Source organism: Hippocampus bargibanti, linkage group LG08, assembly GCF_051943395.1.
Source record: "Hippocampus bargibanti isolate YZ-2025 linkage group LG08, ASM5194339v1, whole genome shotgun sequence".
NCBI lineage: Eukaryota > Metazoa > Chordata > Actinopteri > Syngnathiformes > Syngnathidae > Hippocampus > Hippocampus bargibanti.
Window position 1 is genome coordinate 10,864,601 of NC_142741.1, and position 22,011 is coordinate 10,886,611.

The 22,011-nt window shown below is 43.1% G+C and overlaps 1 long non-coding RNA gene across 1 annotated transcript in view; it reads left to right on the top strand.

The window, feature by feature from the left end:
* Positions 1-18,280, top strand: part of LOC148894546 (uncharacterized) — a 47,967-nt gene extending 29,687 nt beyond the window's left edge. The window contains exon 3 of the long non-coding RNA XR_016115853.1: positions 17,738-18,280. This is a non-coding gene — a long non-coding RNA (uncharacterized LOC148894546). The remainder of the gene's footprint in view (positions 1-17,737) is intronic.
* The last annotated feature ends 3,731 nt before the right edge of the window (positions 18,281-22,011 follow it).

Here is a 22,011-nt window from a genome sequence, read left to right on the forward strand (position 1 = left end):
GTATTCGTTCAATGCGCTTTTCTCTATTGTAGGAGTGGAACTGTTTCTTTTTCCGAAGCCTTCCCGTAGCGCTTTTAGGGTTCAGGGACGAAAGGGCGTTGCTTCTTTCTCACTCTAATATTCAGCTCCAAGCGTGGTTTCTGTCCTTGCAAGCTGATATTATCTATAAACGGTGAAAACGTCTTCGGACTAGGTTAGTAATCAATCTTTTACCTTAATTTGGTCTCTTTTCTCCTTGTTCACTTTTGAAGAAAAGCCAAAACATTAATCTAAATTTGGAATCGCTGTCCAAAAAGTGTCACGATCGATGAAAAATACTAAATCGATCAAAAAGCTGGAATATCGCAATCCCTAAAAGGCATAAATCCAAAAGGGTATTCCAAGCAAGTGCAAATTCAAGAAAAAGAAAAAGTGAATGAAAAAAAACAAAAAGCCAAAACATTAAAAAAGGAAATAAAATCTTTGCTCACTATTACTTGGGCTTATAAACTCAAAAAGCCACTGTAAACTAATCAGTTTGAAAAATAACTAAAAAGGAAAAAGGGAGGTCAAACAAAATAAAAAAATGGAATTGGAAATAAAATCTAAAACACATAAATCTTTTAAACAAAAATGGGGTTAAAAGCTAAAAGGAAAAAAAGCCAAAGATTTTTTTTAACCTAAAAAAGGCAGAATCTGGTTAAAAATGAAAAACGAAAAGTCAAAGGCAGAGTAGCTCCAGGGAAGCCGACTTCGGCAACCATGGGAATGGCGTCGGCTATGAAAGAAAATACTGAGTAAATCTCCTTAGGCACACCGAAGCAAGAAAATAAAGAATAAGGAACATTTGCCAAAAAGGGGAACTTAAGGTGTCCTACAAGGAGAATAGGTAGGCGGAACCTCAATGGGAACCCTAGGTGTCTCAAGCAATAATTTAGCATTTAAAACTTTGCTTTCTATTCTTTCTAATCTAATGGAGCTTTATCGTTGTCTATTTCAACTCAATACATCTACTGCTATCTTATCTGCTATTATTGCGACAGCCTGAGCTTCTGTCATTAGCTCAGCTGCCAAATGAAGCTTCAAAGCTTCATTCCTTACTAACCAAGAATCCCGTGATCAAGTCCCTCCCCTCATGGAGCGTCGTGCCGCTCGCTTCGCAAGATACGCGATTAGTATCTTAACTGCCGACCAGAGCAGCAGGTCACAGCCAATTCCCATTTGGGCTTAATGGGTCTGACACCCTCACTCGAGGATGAATAAGGAGTACTTGCTACCATTTCTCTATGACACAAAATAGTGCTTTCTTTTAGCTAATCTTCTTATGCATCCTCCCAAGGTCGCCTGAAATGACAATTTGTCAGTGAGCACCGCCTACATTGGCGCCCTCTCTCTGACACATTAACGACGGCTGCTCGGGTTCATTTAGGTTCCGATCGATCCCGATTCTTGTCAAATCAATCAATCGAGCCCCACCTTGGGTGCCACATGTCAGCAACTGGGTTATTATATAGAATTGGGAAATCGGGACGAGGAGGAGGGAAGGAACGCTCGCTCCTTACAGTGGCTTTTGGAGTTTATAAGCCCAAGTAATTCGTCCAGGTTCTCACTGCCCCGAATTAAACAAGCCTAACTACTTTTGCGCAGTCCACCCGGTCTTCCTCCGTACCTTCTTCTCCTCCGACGAGTAACCGCGAAAGAAGTGGACTCCGGGCTTCCCAAGGCCCGCCGCTTTCATTCTTTTTTCAGAATTGGAGATTCAGGAAACGGACACTGCGCTTGTACGGCAGCTTCCTCTCATTTTTTTTTCACGCTGTTGCAATTGGTACAAGACCTGGATAAGGTTTAATCATCGTTGTTACGATCATTCAGGTTTGTTTTTTAGGGTTTTTTTCGTAGATTTACGGACATAACCCACGAGCCGGAATAAAAATTGCTTCAAACCATTTAAACTTTGTCGCGGATTCACAAAAAGAGGAAACCGCCGCGACGGACGGCGTCTCTCGTCGTTTCACACTTTTATTCATTTTTAGGAGGTTGGAACGGATGGGATTAAAGAGTTTGATGTTTCTCTTTATTTGTAAGTAGGTTCGTTGTCAGATCTCCCAGGCAGGTGACGCGCAGAGCTTGATCATGGCGTGGAGTCGAGCAAGTCGTGCTGTGAAACGATGCTGTGAAGCGATGCTGAGCAGGTCTCTGCGAGCGGTGTGTCTGTCTGGGTCTGAGTCCGAGATGAGTCTGATATGATTCTGCCCCATGGTTCGCCCAATCTCTCTGTCCCACAACAGCTCCTTTTATACAATTTTCAAGCGTGTGCTATGCGTCAGGGTGAGACGCACATCAAGGAGATCAAGGAATTGAAAGACATGAAAGTGTTGAAAGGTGCACTTCAAAATCATACAAACGCGTGACGCCACAGGGCTCCCCTCCTGGATCCGAAGTCGGTGAAAGCGATGAAGGAAAAATAAATAAAAACAAGATGACGGTCACCGGGCATGGCAGGCGTCGGTGGGGTGGTTGCCGAGGACGTTTTGTGGTGCCTTTAGTCGTTGTACAGGAGCACGGCAAAGAGTGCGTACAGGAGCACGGCAAAGAGTGCACTACGACTGCCAGTTTGAGTCGATCGCTGGAAACTTTCCTCGCGGCCGTCGAGTCGATGCCGGAAGGTCTTCTCACCGTGAGTTGTTCGGCTGGGATCGGTCAAGTCGGAGAATCGATGAGGGATTGTGAGAACGAAGGTGCGCGGGGTTGGCCATGCTGCCGGGCACGGACAGGCCGGTCATCGGCGACGGTGGCGTTGATCGCGCTGCCATGGCGCTCTGCAGGACGCTGAGGAAACACGCTGACGTCGCCGGCTGTGTCGGCCATGAAGCGTCTTCCCGAAGTCCGATCGTGGACATAAGCGATGTCCGACGATGTGCGATCGTGGACATATACGATGCAGCTAGTTGCAGAGTCGCCAGGCGAATTGGACGATGTTGGCCATCAGGGTGCGCCAGGTTTCACGGTGGGGTCGGGGCGCCCACGGGTGGTGGCGGCCCATCGGGAGCTCGGCTTGAGGGGTCTTGCTGTGAAAATGCCGGGTTCATGGGCGGCTGGGAAATCTGGGTCTTTCCATTTGGAGAGTTGATTGGACTGAGGAGGAGGGAAAAAACCCTCCTGGCTGGCTCGCCAATAAAGAGTTTGATGTTTTGTCTTTATTTGTAAGTAGGTTCGTTGTCAGATATCCCAGGCAGGTGACGTGCAGAGCTTGATCGTGGCGTGCCTGTGCAGGTCTTGCATGTCTCTTTGGGTCTGTGAGTCCGAGATGAGTCTGAGATGAGTCTGAGATGATTCTGCCCCGTGGTTCGCCCAATCTCTCTGTCCCGCAACAGCTCCTTTTATACCATTTTCAAGTGTGTGCTATGTGTCAGGGTGAGACGCACATCAAGGAGATCAAGGAATTGAAAGACATGAAAGGGTTGAAAGGCGCACTTCAAAATCATACACAAGTGTGACGCCACAGGATCACTTGATATCTTTCCAAAGTCGACAATGACTCGCGCTTATATAATCAACGGGTTTTATTTCCTTTCTCGCACGATGCGGAACCGGCATTTAACAACTGCGATCCCGGAATTCACCCCTTTAATGCCAATTACATTTTTTTACTGTCGATTCTCCCAAGATAAAAGAGATACATGTACATGAATAAAATAAAATTTTAATAACAATCAATTAAAATAAATTAATAAAATAATACAAATTATAATAAAATCATCTTTTCTATGCGGTTATGCTTTTATCTATCATCGGTTAGTGTTGCGCTCTCCACTATGGTAAGGGAGATACGGTGTTGTGGGATCCAGAAAAAAACCACAAGGCAAGCAGTGCGATAAGTCTTGTTAGTGGTTGACTTCGAATGCCCAGATGTAATGCAAACGTATGCGTAAAACAATTTCCTGTCCAACGATCTCAATCGGTCCGTCACGAAACACTAACCGAAGCAGGCGTTCCTTGTTTAAATAAACATTTTCGATATATATCATTTGTAAACCAATAGAACTACACGAATGTAACCAAAATATGAAATAAGATACTTTACAATATATATCATTTGTAAACCAATAGAACTATGCGAATGTAACCAAAATATGAAATAAGATAGTTTCCAACCTGTTACATACTCCCCCTCAAAATATATGTTGTCCCCAACATATGTACTAGTAAATACATAAATGCGCTGGACGACATGCCCAAAACAATTACGCACGGTATTATGAACTGCATCCAAATATGAACTATAATAATCAACAGTTTACAGACTGGAACTCTTTTCATACATTCTGTTTACATTATAACAATCAACAGTTCACAGACTGGAACTTTTCATACATTCCGTTTTAATTATACACATCAGGGCTCATTGGGTCTTCTTGTTTCCATCTCACTGTGCTATCAAACAGAAGTGTCGATTAACCATCTCTGTAGTACTCTGTGGCATAATAGGGGTGTGGACCATACATCCAAGGCATTGTCTGTTCACCATAACATGGTACTGTCCCTACATTGTAACAAGATGGCGAACCAAGGCTATCATACGTGAATACCTTGGGTCTCCTGTGTTCTCGTCGTGGCCGTTGATTTCCCCCAATATCAGGATTACTGGGGAGTGTCTGGGGGAAATGGGGACACACCGTCACAGGTGGATCATTTTCCGGACCAATGTTGCCCTCCTGAGGTTGGTCAACTTCCGCAGCTCCCGGCTCTGTCCCCGGCAGTTCATTCCCCAGTTGATTGTCATCATGGTGGGTTGTCTCCACAAAGCTCACGTCCCGTGGTTCTGGCGAGTCTGGTCGGGTGCTCTGGCGATGCAACACTGGATAATACTCATCCTCCTCATCATCCTCTTCTGGATCCATCTCTGGCATCTTGTTTGGACGTTGCCGAGTGGACTTTTTCTTGGACTGGGGCTGTAGTGAAGTCTCTAATGGCAAATGATCACATGGCACCGAGAGATTGTGGAGTATCCTCGATCTGCCCTTCCCCTTCTCAGATTTCAGCTCATAAACTGAAATGTCTTGGCTGACTTGACGAACCACTGTCTGAACAACATCCTCCCAGTGGTTTCTCAGTTTGCCTGAACCTCTGCATGGGGTTAAGTTTCGAACTAGAACACGATCACCGGGCAACAGATAGAATACTTTAGTTTACTGTAATATAGCCTCTTACTGCTGGCAGCAGCTTTTTTTTTCTTGCGTGATCACATACGCTTCCTCCATACCCTGTCTCCACTTCTTCACATAGACTTCTGGTTGGTGTCACCCTGGTTAGAGTCTGGATTCAAACTAAACAACATATCAACTGGTAAACGTGGTGAACGTCCATAAAGTAAGTAAAAAGGTGAAAACCCTGTCACCTCACTTTTGGTACAGTTGTAAGCATAAACTAGTTTGTTTAGTGAGTCTTTCCAGTTACTCTTTTGTTTCTCTGTCAGTGTCTTTAACATCTGGATCAGCGTTCGATTAAATCGTTCAACCTGTCCATTTCCCTGTGGGTGGTAGGGGGTTGTCCTTGAACCCGCAACCCCACAATATTCCTTCAGTTGAGCAAAAAGTTGATTTTCAAATTCACCACCCTGATCATGGTGAATCCGAAGGGGGAACCCAAACTTTAAAGCATAGTCATTCAAGATTTTGTTTGCCGCTGTTTTGCCAGATTTGGACGTTGTAGCATAAACTTGAGCAAAACGTGTAAAATGGTCAACTAGCACAAGCACGTATTCATAACCACCCTTACATTTGTCAAGATGCAAAAAGTCAACAGAGACAAGTTCAAAAGGCTGAGTAGTCACAATATTAGTGAGAGGGGCTCTGGTCTCACGGTTGGACTTTTTGTGTTTTAGGCACACACACACTCTCAGTACATAGTCCTCTATTTCTTTTTGCATAAAGGGCCAATAAAAATGATCCCTTACAAGGGAAAGAGTCCTTTCTACACCATGGTGGCCCATTTCATTATGCAGCTCTTTTAACACTGTCACCTTGTGTTTTTCAGGAAGCATTAGTTTGGTTCTGTTTGCCGTGTTACTGTACAAAACACCTCTGTCATTAAAGTGTAGCTTGTCCCTTTCCCTCACAAGACAAACAACTTGAGGACAATGCTTTCTTAGTTCAGTACCTAGCGGTTTCGTCTCTGCCAGTTTGTATCTAATAATATGTCCTATAATGGGGTCAGTCTCTTGATCTAGCTTGTCCTGTCCAACAGTGAATGGGGCTATCAGTGTGTTTAGTCACACCTCGGCACACGTAGCTGAGATTCTCTTAGACCAAGCTGCACTAGACTCGTTCTGTTGGTCAACCGCTTCTACGGCAGCACTCACAGCATCATATGACATTTCTTTTGTACATCCTTCCATATATGTTACCATATCAAGGGGCATCCGAGATAAACTGTCTGCATTAACATTTTCATTACCAGGACGATATTTAACTGTAAAATTAAAATCAGAAATTTCTGCGACCCACCTGCACCCAGTTGCATTTAACTTACCAGTCGACAGTACATAAGTGAGTGGATAACTGTCACTAAACACAGTGAAGAATGGTGCATAGTACAAATAATCACGAAACTTGTCTGTGATCGCCCACTTAAGCGCCAAAAATTCCAACTTGCCCGAGTGTAAATTATAATTCTTCTCAGCTGCAGTTAAAGTCCGAGAGCCACAGGCTATCACGCGAAGTTTGCCATTTTGTCTTTGGTATAACAACGCACCTAAACCCCGGTTGGAGGCATCTGTATGCAAAATGAAAGGATGCGCGAAGTCAGGAAAACCTAAAACTGGTGGTTGAACTAAACAGTCTATTAGCTGCTCTAACACTGACTGATGCTCATCACTCCACTCAATACGTGTGTTGGAAGACACACTGTTATGTCTCACTTTCCATTTTTTCTTTGGTGCTGCTGAGTCTCAACATTCAGAGGGGCTTTAAGCAAATCATACAAGGGACTAGCTATACAAGAGAAATCTTTGATGTATTGCCTATAATAGCTTAATAGTCCCAAAATGGCTCGAAGCTCACCGACAGTGCCTGGCTGCTTATTTTCAGGGCACGCACTGCTGCTGTATCTGCCGGGTCTATTCTGCTCCCCTCATCAGAGACAATCCTGCCGATGTAACCGGCCTCAGGCCTAGGGGATACCTGGGTCGGTCCAAAGGCGTCACAGGCAGGTAGCACTGTCAACGACGAGGAAACACGACACGAGACAACCGTGTTAATCAGCTTCACACAACGGCATTTATGACCATTTACTCATCAAAACATCAATTCAGCAATTTCAATATCAGAATACATTCATGTGTAGATCTATACATTCAACATCTATACATTGTATATATCCTCCACATTCGCACGTGCTTATGCACGTCTGCCCGCTCGTGTGTGTTGTACTGGGAACTACAATTGACATCCAAAAAACCAAATTCATCAAAGCCACAAAATATTCATCAAAGCCACAAAACAAGGTTACATATATAGCATCGCCCAATAAGTTCCCAATTACTTTAACATCTTGAGAATGTCTAACACTTATTATTTTGAATACCTGTGAACAACGAGGAAAGACGACACGAGACAACCGTGTTAATCAGCTTCACACAACGGCATTTATGACAACTGCGCATGCGTGAGCTGAGCCTACATCGCCTTCCTCTGTTCCATTCACAGGCGCGTAGCGCCCTCTCCTGACTTGGTAGTCTAATCGACTAACATACAATAACAGAGGTCGTTTCTAACCCCCTACACTGAGGTACCTCACTTCCGGCTTGAAGAGGTCACACTTTCGAGATTTGAGTTTTATTCCATTTTCTCTGAGACGTCGCAACACTCGCCTGACGTCCTCAACGTGGTTGTCAAATGTCCCGCTGAAAACAAGAATGTCATCAAGATCGGGGACACATATTTCGTCCCGTAACCCCTCCATACACCGCTCGAACGCTGCTGGTGCATTCATGAGTCCAAAAGGGATTCGAATCCATTTATAAAGGCCCCAAGGGGTCACGAAGGCGGTCAGGTGTCGGTTCCCTTTGGACATGAACCCCTGGTGGGAGGCTTTGCCTTGGTCCAGCAGCGAGAAGATGGTGTTACCCCCAAGGCTGTCCACCACGTCCTGTACCCGTGGGATGGGGTGCCGTTCAGGGTGTGTTTTCCGATTCAGCTCTCTGTAGTCAATACATAAGCGTAGTGTACCATTTTTTTTCCTGACACAGACGACAGGTGATGAGTAGGATGAAGTGGACTTTTCCACCCACCCTGCGCTATCAAGTCTTTCACCTCCCTGTACAGTGGCTTTGGGACATACATATATGTCTTTGAAACGGGCTCAGTGTCTTTTAACAAAATGTCCATTTGTAGGTTTTCCACACACCCTATGTCGTCGTCCGATTATTATCATTAGCACCGAGTTTAAATGGTATCTCAAGCCATCCTACATAAGGCATATCCGTTCCATTAGCTGCCACAATATTGAGAGTACTATCAGGGTCAATAAGCTCATTCACATTCTTCAATGACACGTCACGGTAGTGGTCAGGCAGGCGTTCAGGTCCTCCACTGTTGGGCTGAGAAGTGGCTGTTTATTTCTGAATAGTCTCTTTGATCTGGGACACTTCTGCCCTCAGCTCCTTTAAAAGCATCATCTCTGACCTCATCTCTTTGATCTCTGAAAGGAGTTCATTCGGCACAGTAACAGTATTCTGCAAGACTGTCTCTTCCCAATCGGGGCTGGTGTGTCATCTAACTGGACAGTGTTCACCGTTGTCACCCGTGCAGCAGCATTTTTTTTCCGGTCGCTCCTTTTCATTTGCACAGCCCATGTTTAATTTTTCTAACAGTACTTCATCTGATGTGGTGGTTAGCAGGAGGAAAGGTTGCATGTCACTCTTTACATTGTGACTCTGTAACCCCGTCAGAACTGTGTGCAGGAATAAACTCTGGACCAATGTAGGATCATACTCCACCCCTGATTCAGCCTCTTGAGATGCAAAAACCAATCCTGAAAAAACTTGGTTCAGATCCCAATGATTTCAATAACCTACGTCCAATTTCACATCTTCCATTTATCGCTAAAATTCTCGAAAAAACCGTCGCCTGTCAACTCCACTCTCACCTCACTCACAATAACTTCTACGAACAATTCCAGTCTGGTTTCTGTCCCCGCCACAGCACTGAATCAGCCCTCATAAAAATCACGAACGACCTTCTCATAGCAGCAGATACCGGCTCCCTCTCTATTCTCATCCTTCTTGATCTATCTGCGGCCTTTGACACAATTTCTCACCCCATCCTGCTCAACCGACTCTCCACTCTAGGCGTGACACACACCCCACTCAGTTGGTTTCACTCCTACCTCACTGGCCGCTCACAGTTTATCCAAATTACCTCATTCACTTCACGGTCCTCCCCTGTGTCTTCTGGTGTGCCCCAAGGTTCTGTCCTGGGGCCCCTTCTCTTTATTATATACCTTCTTCCCCTTGGTGATATCTTCCGCAAATTTGGAATTCATTTTCACTGCTTCGCGGATGACACCCAGCTCTACCTCTCCAGTAAACCCGACGCCTCTCTTCCACCTGCATCCCTTACACTTTGCCTCTCAGAAATCAAATCCTGGTTTTCTCATAACTTTCTCAAACTAAACAGCGAAAAAACTGAACTTCTCCTTGTCGGTACAAAATCCACCCTTCACAAAGCAAACAGTTTCTCTCTCAACATTGACAATTCTACCGTGTCCCCCGCCCTTCAGGTTAAGAGCCTGGGTGTCATCCTTGATAGCACACTATCTTTTCACTCCCACATAAATAACATAACCCGGTCTGCATATTTTCACCTCCGCAATATCAATCGTCTCCGTCCCTCTCTCACCCCTCACACCACTGCTATCCTCGTCCACAGTCTCGTCACCTCCCGTATCGATTATTGTAATTCACTTCTTTTCGGGGTCAATCAAAAATGTCTCCATAAACTACAACTAGTCCAAAATTCCTCAGCCCGGATCATCACAAAAAACCCCTCATTTCACCACATCACTCCTGTCCTCCAACAGCTCCACTGGCTCCCTGTTAAACTCCGCATTGAATTCAAGATACTTCTGTTTACATTTAAAGCCATCCATAACCTCGCCCCCCCCTATCTGTCTGACCTAATTCAAATCTCCGTTCCTACCCGGGCCCTCAGATCCTCTTCCTCCCTCCACCTCTACACGCCCTCTGCCCGTCTCACAACGATGGGGTGCAGAGCTTTCAGCCGCTCCGCTCCTAAACTCTGGAACTCACTTCCACCCAACATCCGCAACATTGACTCCCTTCCTACTTTCAAATCTCACCTGAAAACCCACCTCTTTAAACTTGCTTACATGGTCTAATTTATTATGCTGTTTTATTATTTATTGCTTTATGCATGATTTTACTGTTTTGTGTGTTGTCTTTGTTGTAAAGTGTCCTTGAGTGTTCAGAAAGGCGCTTGTAAATTAAATGTATTATTATTATTATTAAAAAGAATCATTTGACGAAGATCCATTGCATGGAGTAGAAAGTTCTGCGGGGACTCTTTATTAGTCTGCACTTCCGATGAGAGCTGCTTGTACAATTCAGTGGCTCCTCTCTCCTGATAGTGAGATCGGAGAATCTTTCGTAAAGAAGGTAGGGTGAGATTTTCTTTCCCTTCGAGGTAGCTTCTCAACTGCAGACCTGGTGTTATGGCACGAACCACTGCATCGAAGATCTCATCCCCCTGGTAGCCTTTACTGAGCCCACTTTCTATCTGTCTGACTAAATTAGGAAATGTGAGTTTATCTTTTTGTCCGAGCTCACCTATTTGTCCAGATATTTTGAAATCCTTGCGTCAGGGGGCAGTGTCTGGGGGCACTATGCTTCTCTTTCGCACTACATCTTCACCTTTTTCACTTGGTTTGGCTATTCCTAGTTCAAAATCTTTTATACTTTCAATCAAGTCCTTTAAACGTAGCAAATCTGACATTTCTCCATCTTCTAGCTCTAATTCAGCTCTTTCAATGTAGTTTGACACAATATTAATTAGTTGGCCTCAAGTCTTTCCTGTAAGCTGCTCTCTTTTCAGTCCAGATATTTGTATTTCAGCACATAACTCTGACAACTGTTGAAAATTCAGTCCAAATAACTTGCCTTTGATATCCAACTGTAATTCTTCTAACTCCATTTTTGAGAGGGTAGACGCAGTTCAACTGGCCGGATTCACTTCATAGTCTTCCAGTGCCCTCTAGTGGTGGATGTACGCACAGAGATGCAACCAGGGCACATGTAGAAAAAAAAAACAGTAAACGTCGACGCCACTCCGACTGGGTTGATTGGGGATATTCGGCGTGAGCTTCTTCCCACGGCGAGTAGACAACACTCAAACGCAAATATCCCAGCGGTGCCTCCAAAATGTTGCGCTCTCCACTATGGTAAGGGAGATATGGTGTTGTGGGATCCAGAAAAAAAAACACAAGGCATGCAGTGTGATACATCTTGACTCAACAGTGGTTTACTTCGAATGCCCAGATGTAATGCAAACGTATGCGCACAACAATTTCTGTTAGGGTTAAACCCAAAACATTTTCACCAATTGTGAAAGAAAAACACAAAGACGTGAGATGGACTTGCAAGGAGAGTGTTCAGAGACCGTAACATTCATCCGACCCACTCTGAAAACAATCTCTGGTCCCCTTGCTTTTATTGAAAGTTTGGGAGTGCCTGGTTACAAGGTCTCAACCGTCTAAAGGGAGGGGGAGCACACTGGTTGAGACTGGCGCAAAACACAAGCATATTTTGAGAAAAGCAAAAAAGGCTGTTCGAGACATTCTGTTATTGTGTCTGCACATTGAGAGTCAGCATGGCTATGAGTCAAAACAAAAAGCTATGTGCGTGTGTAAGTAACTTGGATAATACAAAGCAAACTAATTTACGAATATAATGTGACTACATGATATACAGTTATACTCCAACATTTTCCTGTCCAACGAGCTAAATCGGTCCGACACGACACACTAACCGAAGCAGGCGTTCCTTGTTTAAATAAACATTTTCGATATATATCATTTGTAAACCAATAGAACTACGCGAATGTAACCAAAATATGATATAATAGAGCTGCGCGAATGTAACCAAAATATGAAATAAGATACTTTACAACCTGTCACTTTAGCCTTTCACAGATTGATCAGGTCTAGAAACGCTCTCGAGGTAACTTGCCTAATTCTTTAATGGTTAATTTTTATCGATTGGTGGAACTTGATTTCTTACCACTCCGGAACGAACTCAAACCCGCTCCTGTGAGGCAATCTCTCGTAATTCCATCAATCATAAATCTTCAAAGTAAATCAAATTCAAAGTTGAAAACAAATGATAAATCCACAATTTCGGCTAAACTAAAATTACTCGTTTTTCTAAGAAGCGTGCATGAGACCAAAAGGGAAAGGAAAAAGGAGATTCAGGTCTGTGTTGATGCCGTCGGGCCGGTACATGCCCGACGGAGTTCAGAGCCATAATACATCCGTGGTCCCATCTCACTAGGGCCCCCCTAAGTCTAAGGGAGAAGGGTTGCCATCTTCTTGGTCACGCAGCCCGAAGGCTCGCTGGCCACACGCTATCTCCTTCCTCTTCCCGCTTCTCCCGTAGTGCCCTCCTAGTGCTCCCGATTTTGCAATCGTCCCCATTTTATACCCTTCGTCACATGATTCATTGCATGAGGTCATGGAAAATTCTAGAACATTATATCTTCCTCCCCATTTCATCCAAGCAGGGAGGAGGAACTCCAGTTCATTTCGGGACACGAAGGTGGTCTTCTCCGGAGAGAGGACAGTGCATTTCGGGACATGAGGGGGGTCTATCAGTTCAATCCAGGACACGGGGGCGGTCTTCTCCGGAGGGAAGGGTCATGCTTGCTCAGTCCTCCTCTGATTTGAACTGGTTTGATCCAGCTGGACCTCACGTCTCATGTGATGCTGACCCATGTCCTGTATGCGATTTTAGCCTTCCAATGATAAACAATTTCTCTTGTCAGCGTTTTGCAGCTGGTTATAATATATATATGCATTTGCGTATTGCTAGCGTTCACTACGAAGAAATTATTTTACATTTAGTCAATTTCTTGTGAATTGTCTAATTCTATAATCATGTTTGAACGACTTTTTATAAGGCATTGACTTTGGAATGCTTTATTTTAGTAATTGCATTTTTACCATATTTTGACTCTGGTTTATACTGATCTGGCCTGAGGCTGAGCTAGGATCCCCCTGTCCCCATCTAGTGGTTGAATTGGGAATTTGCAGCAGGACTTAAACCAATCCAATTTCCATCCAATTTAATTTCTTTTATTTTTGGGCCTCTCTTCCTGCCTGACGAGGGATCCAAGTGCAATAGTGATGCGACAGGGAGAAGAGATAGAGAAGGTGGAGATTTTAAGTACTTGGGGTCAACTGTCCAGAGCAATGGAGAGTGTGGAAAAGAGATGAAGAAGCGTGTCCAGGCAGGCTGGAGCGGCTGGAGAAAAATGTCAGGTGTGATGTGTGATAGAAGGGTTTCAGCTAGGATGAAAGGAAAAGTGTATAAAACAGTGGTGAGACCAGCCATGATGTTTGGACTGGAGACAGTGCCACTGAAGAAAAGACAGGAAGCAGAGCTGGAGGTAGTAGAGCTGAAGATGAGGTTTTCTTTGGGAGTGACCAGGTTGGATAGGATCAGGAATGAGTACATTAGAGGGACAACTCATATTAGAAGCTTTGGAGAGAAAGTCAGTGAGGCCAGACTGAGATGGTTTGGACATGTCCAAGGGAGAGAGTGACTATATCAGGAGAAGGATGCTGAGCCTTGAACTGCCAGGCAGGAGACCCAGAGGAAGACCGAAGAGGAGGTTTATGGATGTGGTCAGAGAGGACATGAAGGGAAAGAGGATGCACAAAACCGCGATAGATGGAGGACATTGATTCGCTGTGGCGACCCCTGAGGGGAAAAGCCGAAATAAGATATATATATATATATATATATATATATATATATATATATATATATATATATATATATATATATATATATATATATATATATATATATATATATATATATATATATATATATTGTGATGTCACGAGAGGCTGTGTCCTGAAGGGGAAATACATCCCCCTAAGATGGCTCCACCCAGAGAGAGTCTTGGCCCCAGCTGGTGGAAGGCAGCAATTCAAACCACACACCTGCGGCTGATCACGGCTTGATTGGCAGGCAAGGCTCTTAAGGCAGAGAGTCTCTGAGTGAGGAGCTTGGGGAAAGACAAGCTCGATTGCTGTGCTCTGTGAAAAAGTTGATTGCTGCGTGGAACTCATTGCCAGTTGGGACCACACGACAGGACACTGGATTTGGACCTTGCTAAAGGTGGCTAGGCTACATGAGGAGGACGTCAAGAGGGGTGAAGCCTCGAGACTCTTGGAAAAGAACCCCGTCTTCAGTTTTACCTCAGAAGAGACTTTATTTGGATTTAAGTATTGGACGAGACACTATTCAAACCTTTGTTGCTTGTGAATTCCCCCCGAAACCCTTTTATTAAAACCTTTGTTTGTATCCAAACCTGTCGTCCATTGCACTTCTTGTCCTGTCCCGATGAGAGCTAGCCTCTCATGATATCACAAAATATATATATATATATATATATATATATATATATATATATATATATATATATATATATATATATATATATACACACACACACACACACACACACACACACACACACACACACACACACACACACACACACACACACACACACACACACACACACACACACACACACACACACACACACACACACACACACACACGTACATGTAGAGACAAATGTGTTTTTACATGTAATTGTATCCATTATTCATAAATTACTTCTGCCCATTTCATCCATCCATTTTGTTTTGTTGACATCTGCAAAACACTCACCCGGCTACCACGAAACTCGCTTTCTGCCATCTGCCCTTTATGGTGAAATTTAAATTAATATGTGAAGAAAACACTTCATCAAATGTGACCATTCGACCGGTTATGAAAACAGACTGCAGAAAATGATTAGATGCATTCAGATGACTTTATCTGAGATGTTTGTGCATAAATTATTTGCTTCTGATAAGCAATTATTGCAGCAGCTGCCCGTGTGGCTGGTGCAGGACCATCTTGGAGATGAAGACAGTGGATGTGCACATGCTGGGCTAGTGTGGTTTGCGGTTATGAGCTCTCTGGACTGGTGTGCCAAATTATTTCAAATGCCTTTTGAATAAATTCAATTCAATGAAAGTGTCATGTGAGGGAAGATGACTAATTGAGCCCTATTTTGACATTTTCACATTTGAGTTGTTTGGAAATCGCAGTAAATGTATACTGTTCTGCAAGCACACTGACTACTTTTCATTGTTGGTACCAAATCCCCCTTGAGCAAAAGGTAACAGTGTCTCTCACACTATTGACAATTCGACTGTTTCTCCCTCTCATCAGGTGAAAAGCCTTGGTGTCATTTTTGACAGCACACTATTTTTCCACTCCCATATAAATAACTTAACCCGGTCTGCGTACTTCCACCTAAGCAATATCAATCATCTTCGCCCATCTCTCACTCCTCACATCACTGCTATCCTCGTTCAGAGTCTTGTCACCTCCCGGATTGACTATTGCAATTCACTTCTCTTTGGTGTACCTCAGAAACTTCTCCACAAACTTCAACTCGTCCAGAATTCTTCAGCCAGGATCATCACCAGAACCACATGCGTTCACCACATCACCCCCGTCCTCCAAGAGCTCCACTGGCTCCCGGTCAAATATATAATCAACTTTAAAATTCTTCTTCATACATTTAAAGGACAACCGACACCACTTTTTTGTTTCCTAACTGACATCTGAAAAACGTTTTATAGCATCTAAAATACCCAAAACACGCAGGCTGATATGTTTAGTCAAATTCAAAACACCAATAAAAATGAGTTAGTGTCTAAAAAATACTTCAAAATCAAACCGGAAGTGGCCAGTTTTAGAAGGTCCCGCCCCTTTTTCGTGGTGACACGCCAAGACGTCTTGCCTTGCTCCAGAATCAAAACAATGGCTTCAGATTCGGAGAAGAGGCTTTCTTGTTACTCATCCAGTTATGAATATGATTCAAATAGTTCTGAAGAGGAAAGCATACATGTTTGCAATCAATTAAAGCATTTATTCTGTTTCATTTAGAGGCAGCTGGAGAGAGATGTAGCACCCAAAAAAGGCAGAAGATGGTAACAAAGCTCCGTGGAAATGGGCTGATTTTTTTTCTCCTGGGAATTTTTGTCAACGAATATCAAATACTCAGTGACGTGCAGTCAGGGGAGGCAGCTGCGGCCTTGCCTCACCTGGGATCATGGAACTATCAAATGCCAAAATAAAGTAAACAGTTATATTTATTTAGTGATTCGTACTTTAACGTTCTTTTCTATTTAACTTCACCATTTTTGGATTTTTTTTTTCAAAATCGCTGAATTTTCACATTTACCGTTCAAATACTAAGTGGAGACTTAGTATTCGGCTGAGCCTCACTACGATTGCGCAATCACCGTGCTGGCTGTGCTGGCTTGCTCTGCAGTCAGACCACATTGCTGTCCCTCTGCATATCGCTATTAAAGTGTTCAAAAGCTTTTAGTATATGAACTAAATTTCTACAGTTAAGCTGGTGTATATAATGTACAGTCACTGTACATTATAAACACTGCACTACATTGTTGATTTTATTTTTATCAAAACTGTGCATAGGTGAGGCACACAGTTCTCCTGCCTCATGACAGGGGGAGCTGGTGATTAGAGATTCTTCTTGCGACTCCTCCGCTGCAGAATAATAGAATTGGTGGCAGCAAGCTACAGTAAACAGTTAGCAAGTTAAGTGCAACCATCCAGTCATTGTTTGTGTTGCTTTGCCTTATTTTCAGAATGGTGGATTCCATATCTAAATTGAAAGAATTTTCTAAACTGGACTTTCAATCAAAGCAGGAGATAATAATGAAAGGAAGACGAACACCGCACTGTATAGCTCACAAACGGTGAGGGATGAATTTAAATCTCCTGAACAGCTTCTCAGCTTTTTGGCCAAGAAGGATCTCATTGAAACTGAAGCGACAAAGTTGCTCCAGCTCGTGCTCACTGTTCCAGCTACTACAGCATCAGCGTAGCGGTCATTCTCAGCACAAAAGACTTAAAGGACAACCGACGTCACTTTTTTTGTTTTTTAACTGACACCAGAAAAACGTTTTATAGCATCTAAAATACCCAAAACACACAGTATGATATTTTTAGTCAAAGGCAAAACACCAATAAAAATGACTTAAAGTGTCCAAAATCTCCCAAAAATTGATCTGCGAATTGGGCATTTTCAGAAAGTCCCGCCCCCATTTTGTGACGTCGCGCCAAGACGTCTTGCATTGCTTGTGAATCAAAACAATGGCTTCAGATTCGGAGAATATGCTTTCTTGTTACACATCCAGTTATGAATATGATTCAAATAGCTCTGAAGAGCAAAGCATACATGTTTGCAGTCGATTAAAGAATGTATTTGGGCCATTTTGAGGCAACATTGGGGGAAAATCTCTCACAAAAAAAAAGAGGCACAAAATGTGTCGTGTATGTTTGAATATAGTCACATCCAAAACGAGCCGCACCTTGTCCACATCCACGTCTGGCCGAGGCATAACTCACCGCTGTATCCTGCAGGTGCAAAGGACTGGTCTCGTTTCCACCTTGTGCCGGGCAGTGCACGTCTACATTGGGCCATTCTTAGTCGCCTTCACGCCCACGACAAGCTGTGCCGCATCACGTCCACGTCAACGTCCGGATATATGTAGAAAAAGACCTGTTCCCATGTGGGTGTCCGGGGTGCCACTCTGTGCCTGGCAGAGCACGTGTACGTTGCCATTCTGCTGTTTGAATTGAGTCACATCCATGACGAGCCGTGCCACGTCCAGGTCAGGCCGAGTCCCGTTCCCATCAGGCCGTCGCCTTTTATTTCCTGGATAGGCAATGGTTGCCGTCTCCATCGCGTTCCATGGCGAGTTGCGCATTTTGGGAGACTCTTGGGACTTTTGGTATCAGTCCCTTCAGAGGGGGTATTGTCACGATCTAGTTGGCAACCAAGGGGTGGCGCTGTCGGCCCCCGCCTGGACCTATACAGGTTTTGGTTGTTCCAATCTGTGGCAGTTAAACGGACTCCCGGCACGACCCTTCGTTTTCTGGTCATTGTATGTGTCTGCTTCACTCTGTCAGATTTTGTTCCTGCTGACTTTATTTAATACAATTGGTCAATTACATCCTCCTGCTCCCTCCTGCCTGCTTTTTTGGGGATCCACCCCCATCACCACCTTGCAAACCGCAACAATTTTTGCTTCTAAAAGTTATTTTATTCATACTTGATAATTATTTGGGCTGTTAAAACTTATTGAGGTAGAATTTACGCCTACAGACAAATTAAAGTCGTAAACTAACTTACCATGTATATTTTTGGAATATGGAACAAAGTATAGAGAGAATATGCCAACTCCGCACAGGAGGGCACTGACCCAGACTTGAGCACGTGACCTCTCAACTGTGAGGTAAATGAGCTCATCAGTTTCTACTGACCCACTTGCAACATTACCTTCTGTCAGGTGCCCATTGGTAAAAATTTCCACCACTGTTAGACAATGACAGCATAAAAATGTAGATGCCTTGTGCAATTTTAAATTAATCGATTAAATATGAAGTCAGCCAGTTGTCATGTAATTTTGTACAAACCAGATTTTTTTTTGTTTTAAATGTCAGATTTAATTAAATAAAACAATCAGCCATTTTGGGGTCTGGGGCTCAATGTAACATTGTCACATTCCATGTCGGCGATCTCAAACATGAAATCCATTTTTTTCCGGGACCGTGTTTCCTAATTAGGAGTGCGGGTGAACTGCAGACATTCGGCAAGAACTTTAGTGTCACGTTCCGAGCGAGAGTGACGGCAGCTGACTCGTCGGAACGAAGTGGAGTGTTTGGGATCCCAAAGTAGGCGACATAGAAGTACCAACAAAGCAGGATGTTTATTCACAAACAAAAAGAAAACACAGCGAATAAGGAGGCAGGTGGTGATCCGACCTGCTTACTACGCCAGAAAACAAATGGCACACGAGGGTGCAAAATTTACGCAATCCCGGAAGACGACATTAGTTTGTGGGACGCGGGGAGAATACCACGGACCGGCTATACTCGCACATCGGAGAAAGAGTCCAGGTACGGTAGAGTGTCGAGGTGAGTCAATCATCCGGCATTGGCGAGGTGACCGCGAACCGTATAAATGCCCCATGTCCGTTATTAGAGAATTTTGACAGCAGGTGGAGGGCGGACGGGGCTATGCCCCACCTGTCATCACGGAAATATCAAATGAAAAAATAAATTAAAGTTATATTTATTTAGTGATTTGTAATTTAAAGTTATTTTCCATTTAACTTGACCATTTTTTTTTCAGAATTGCTGAATTTTCACATTTACCGTTCAAATACTAAGTAGAGACGAGCGGTAAGGCAGCAGCCGGTTGAGCCTCACCATGGATTGCGCAATGACTATGCTAACTGTGCTGGCTTGCTCTGCTATTAAAGTGTAAAAACACTTAGTATATGTATCTACAATATATATATTATATAATATATACAGTATTATATAATATCTACAGTTTAGCTGGTGTATATAATGTACAATCACTGTACATAATAAACACTGTACTATAGTGTTTATTTTATTTTATTTTATTTTTATCAAAACTGTGTGCATAAGTGAGGCACACAGTTCTCCTGCCTCATGACAGGGGGCGCTAGTGATTAAAGATTCTTCTTGCGACTCCTTGCCTGCAGAATAATTGAATTAGTGATAGCAAGCTACAGTAAATAGTTAGCGAGTTAAGTGCAACCATACAGTTATTTTTTCGTGTTGCTTGGCCTTATTTTCAGAATGGAGGATTACATTTCAAAATTGAAAGAATTTTCTAAACTGGACTTTCAATTGAAGCAGGAGATAATAATTAAAGGAAAGGTGAGGGACGGATGTAAATCTCTCGGACAGCTTCTTAGCTTTTTGGCCCAGAAGGGTCTCATTGAAACTGTTCCTGAGGTGACAAAGTTGCTCCAGCTCGTGCTCACTGTTCCAGCTACAACAGCATCAGTGGAGCGGTCATTCTCAGTACTGAAAATACTGAAAACACACAGTCGGAACAGGACTTATCAAGGACGACTTTCTTCACTGGCAGTGATCCCTATTGAGACCGAGAGACTTTTAAAACTGAAGAAAGATAAGGAAGGCTTCCACAAATAAATTATCGATGCCTTTCTTCAGAAGGAATGGCACATGGACTTCATTTATAAGTAAAGGTAACACGATAATAATGTTTTTATTTTTTTCTTCTATGCTACAGCTTGTATATATCAAGAATGCTGACATGATATTTTAATCAAAACACGTTAACTGTTGTCAATAAAATGGTGAATAAGCCACTCTGTAGAGTTCATATGTTTGTAAATCTGACTGTAGTGACGATAGTGCCTCACCAGCTATGAACCTCACCGAACGTCACTGGTGCCAACCAATCGCAGACCCAAATTTATACTGTCACAAAACACAGACTGTGTCCCACAAAAGGTGTATGACAGCATTAGTTTGCGGTTAACAGAGTAAATTAAAAGTAGTCACCGGTATGTTTGTTTGGCTGACATTTTTCAATGTTTGCATTAACAGTCTCCTGAAGGTCTTCATTAACTCCACTCCCAGCCAAATGCGACCCACCCCCACCATCACCACCACATACCCCGCCCACAATACGGATGGTTTCTTTTCATTCTTTTCATACCTCAATGAGACAAAGTCAACCATTTTCCCAGCCCTTTGCCCTAGTTGAATTGATCCCTTTCCCATCATTTGTCCTCACCATTGAAGAAAAGGCATTAAACAGTCTCGCCATGCTCAATTCAGGGGAGCTCAAGGGGTTTGCACAGAACCAGAAGGGTTCGTGTCATTGTGCTGGCCTTGACTGTCTTGATTTCATTGCCGTTTTCTGGCAAAAGTTCACCACCTGGGGGCTTTTTAATTTGCTCTCTATTGATTGTGTTAATTGGGTTGTCGAGAGATGCATCCAGATTTCAACCTTCAAGTTCAGGCAACACATCAACAAAAGATGCACTACCTCCTGTGATGCATGCATGTGTGAGAAGGGGGGTGGGAAAACAGTGAAAGGAAGATGTATGAAGCAAAGATGGAAGACTTCAACTGACATTTGAAAAAAAAGCAAGACGTAGAGGATATTGAACCTTGAAAACCTTTAATTAAAACTTGCAATTAGCATCAGTGGACTGTGTGAACTGGTATATTAATAGGGTCACAAGGAAAAGCTAACCATTTGAGGCTTTTTCCCAAGGGTTTGAAAAATACTGATATAAAATATATTTAAGACTAATATAAACAGATTAAAAAAACATTCAAATGATCAGTGATGATTGGATTTTCTGCATTGATGGTTTGCACCCAGACAAGATTTTTTTATATTTCAACATATATGTTTTAATGAAGAATGTACATAACCAATTAGACAATTCATTGATGATGTATAATTCTTTTGCTGTTTAGAATCATATCCATGGACATGTTGATTCAGTGACTAACGAGTTTGTGGCCCTCACACAAAAAATAGCTTTACGCAGTATAAATCTGTACATGTGGTACCTGGACAGTGGGGACATCATCCAATTTTTAATCCCACCGCTATTTCATTGCGATTTCAGATACTACCCATCACATCCAATCTTTCTATAAAATGCAAAATACAACTGTGCTTTATAGTATATAGTTAAGATTTAGTAGTGGTCTTAAATATGAGTTTTGGTGAGTAAAAGCCATTCTTACCTCTCAAACACTAAAAATACTTTGCCTATCGTTTTCATATTTTCACAGAATGGGGTGACAGAGGTAGGAATGTATATGTC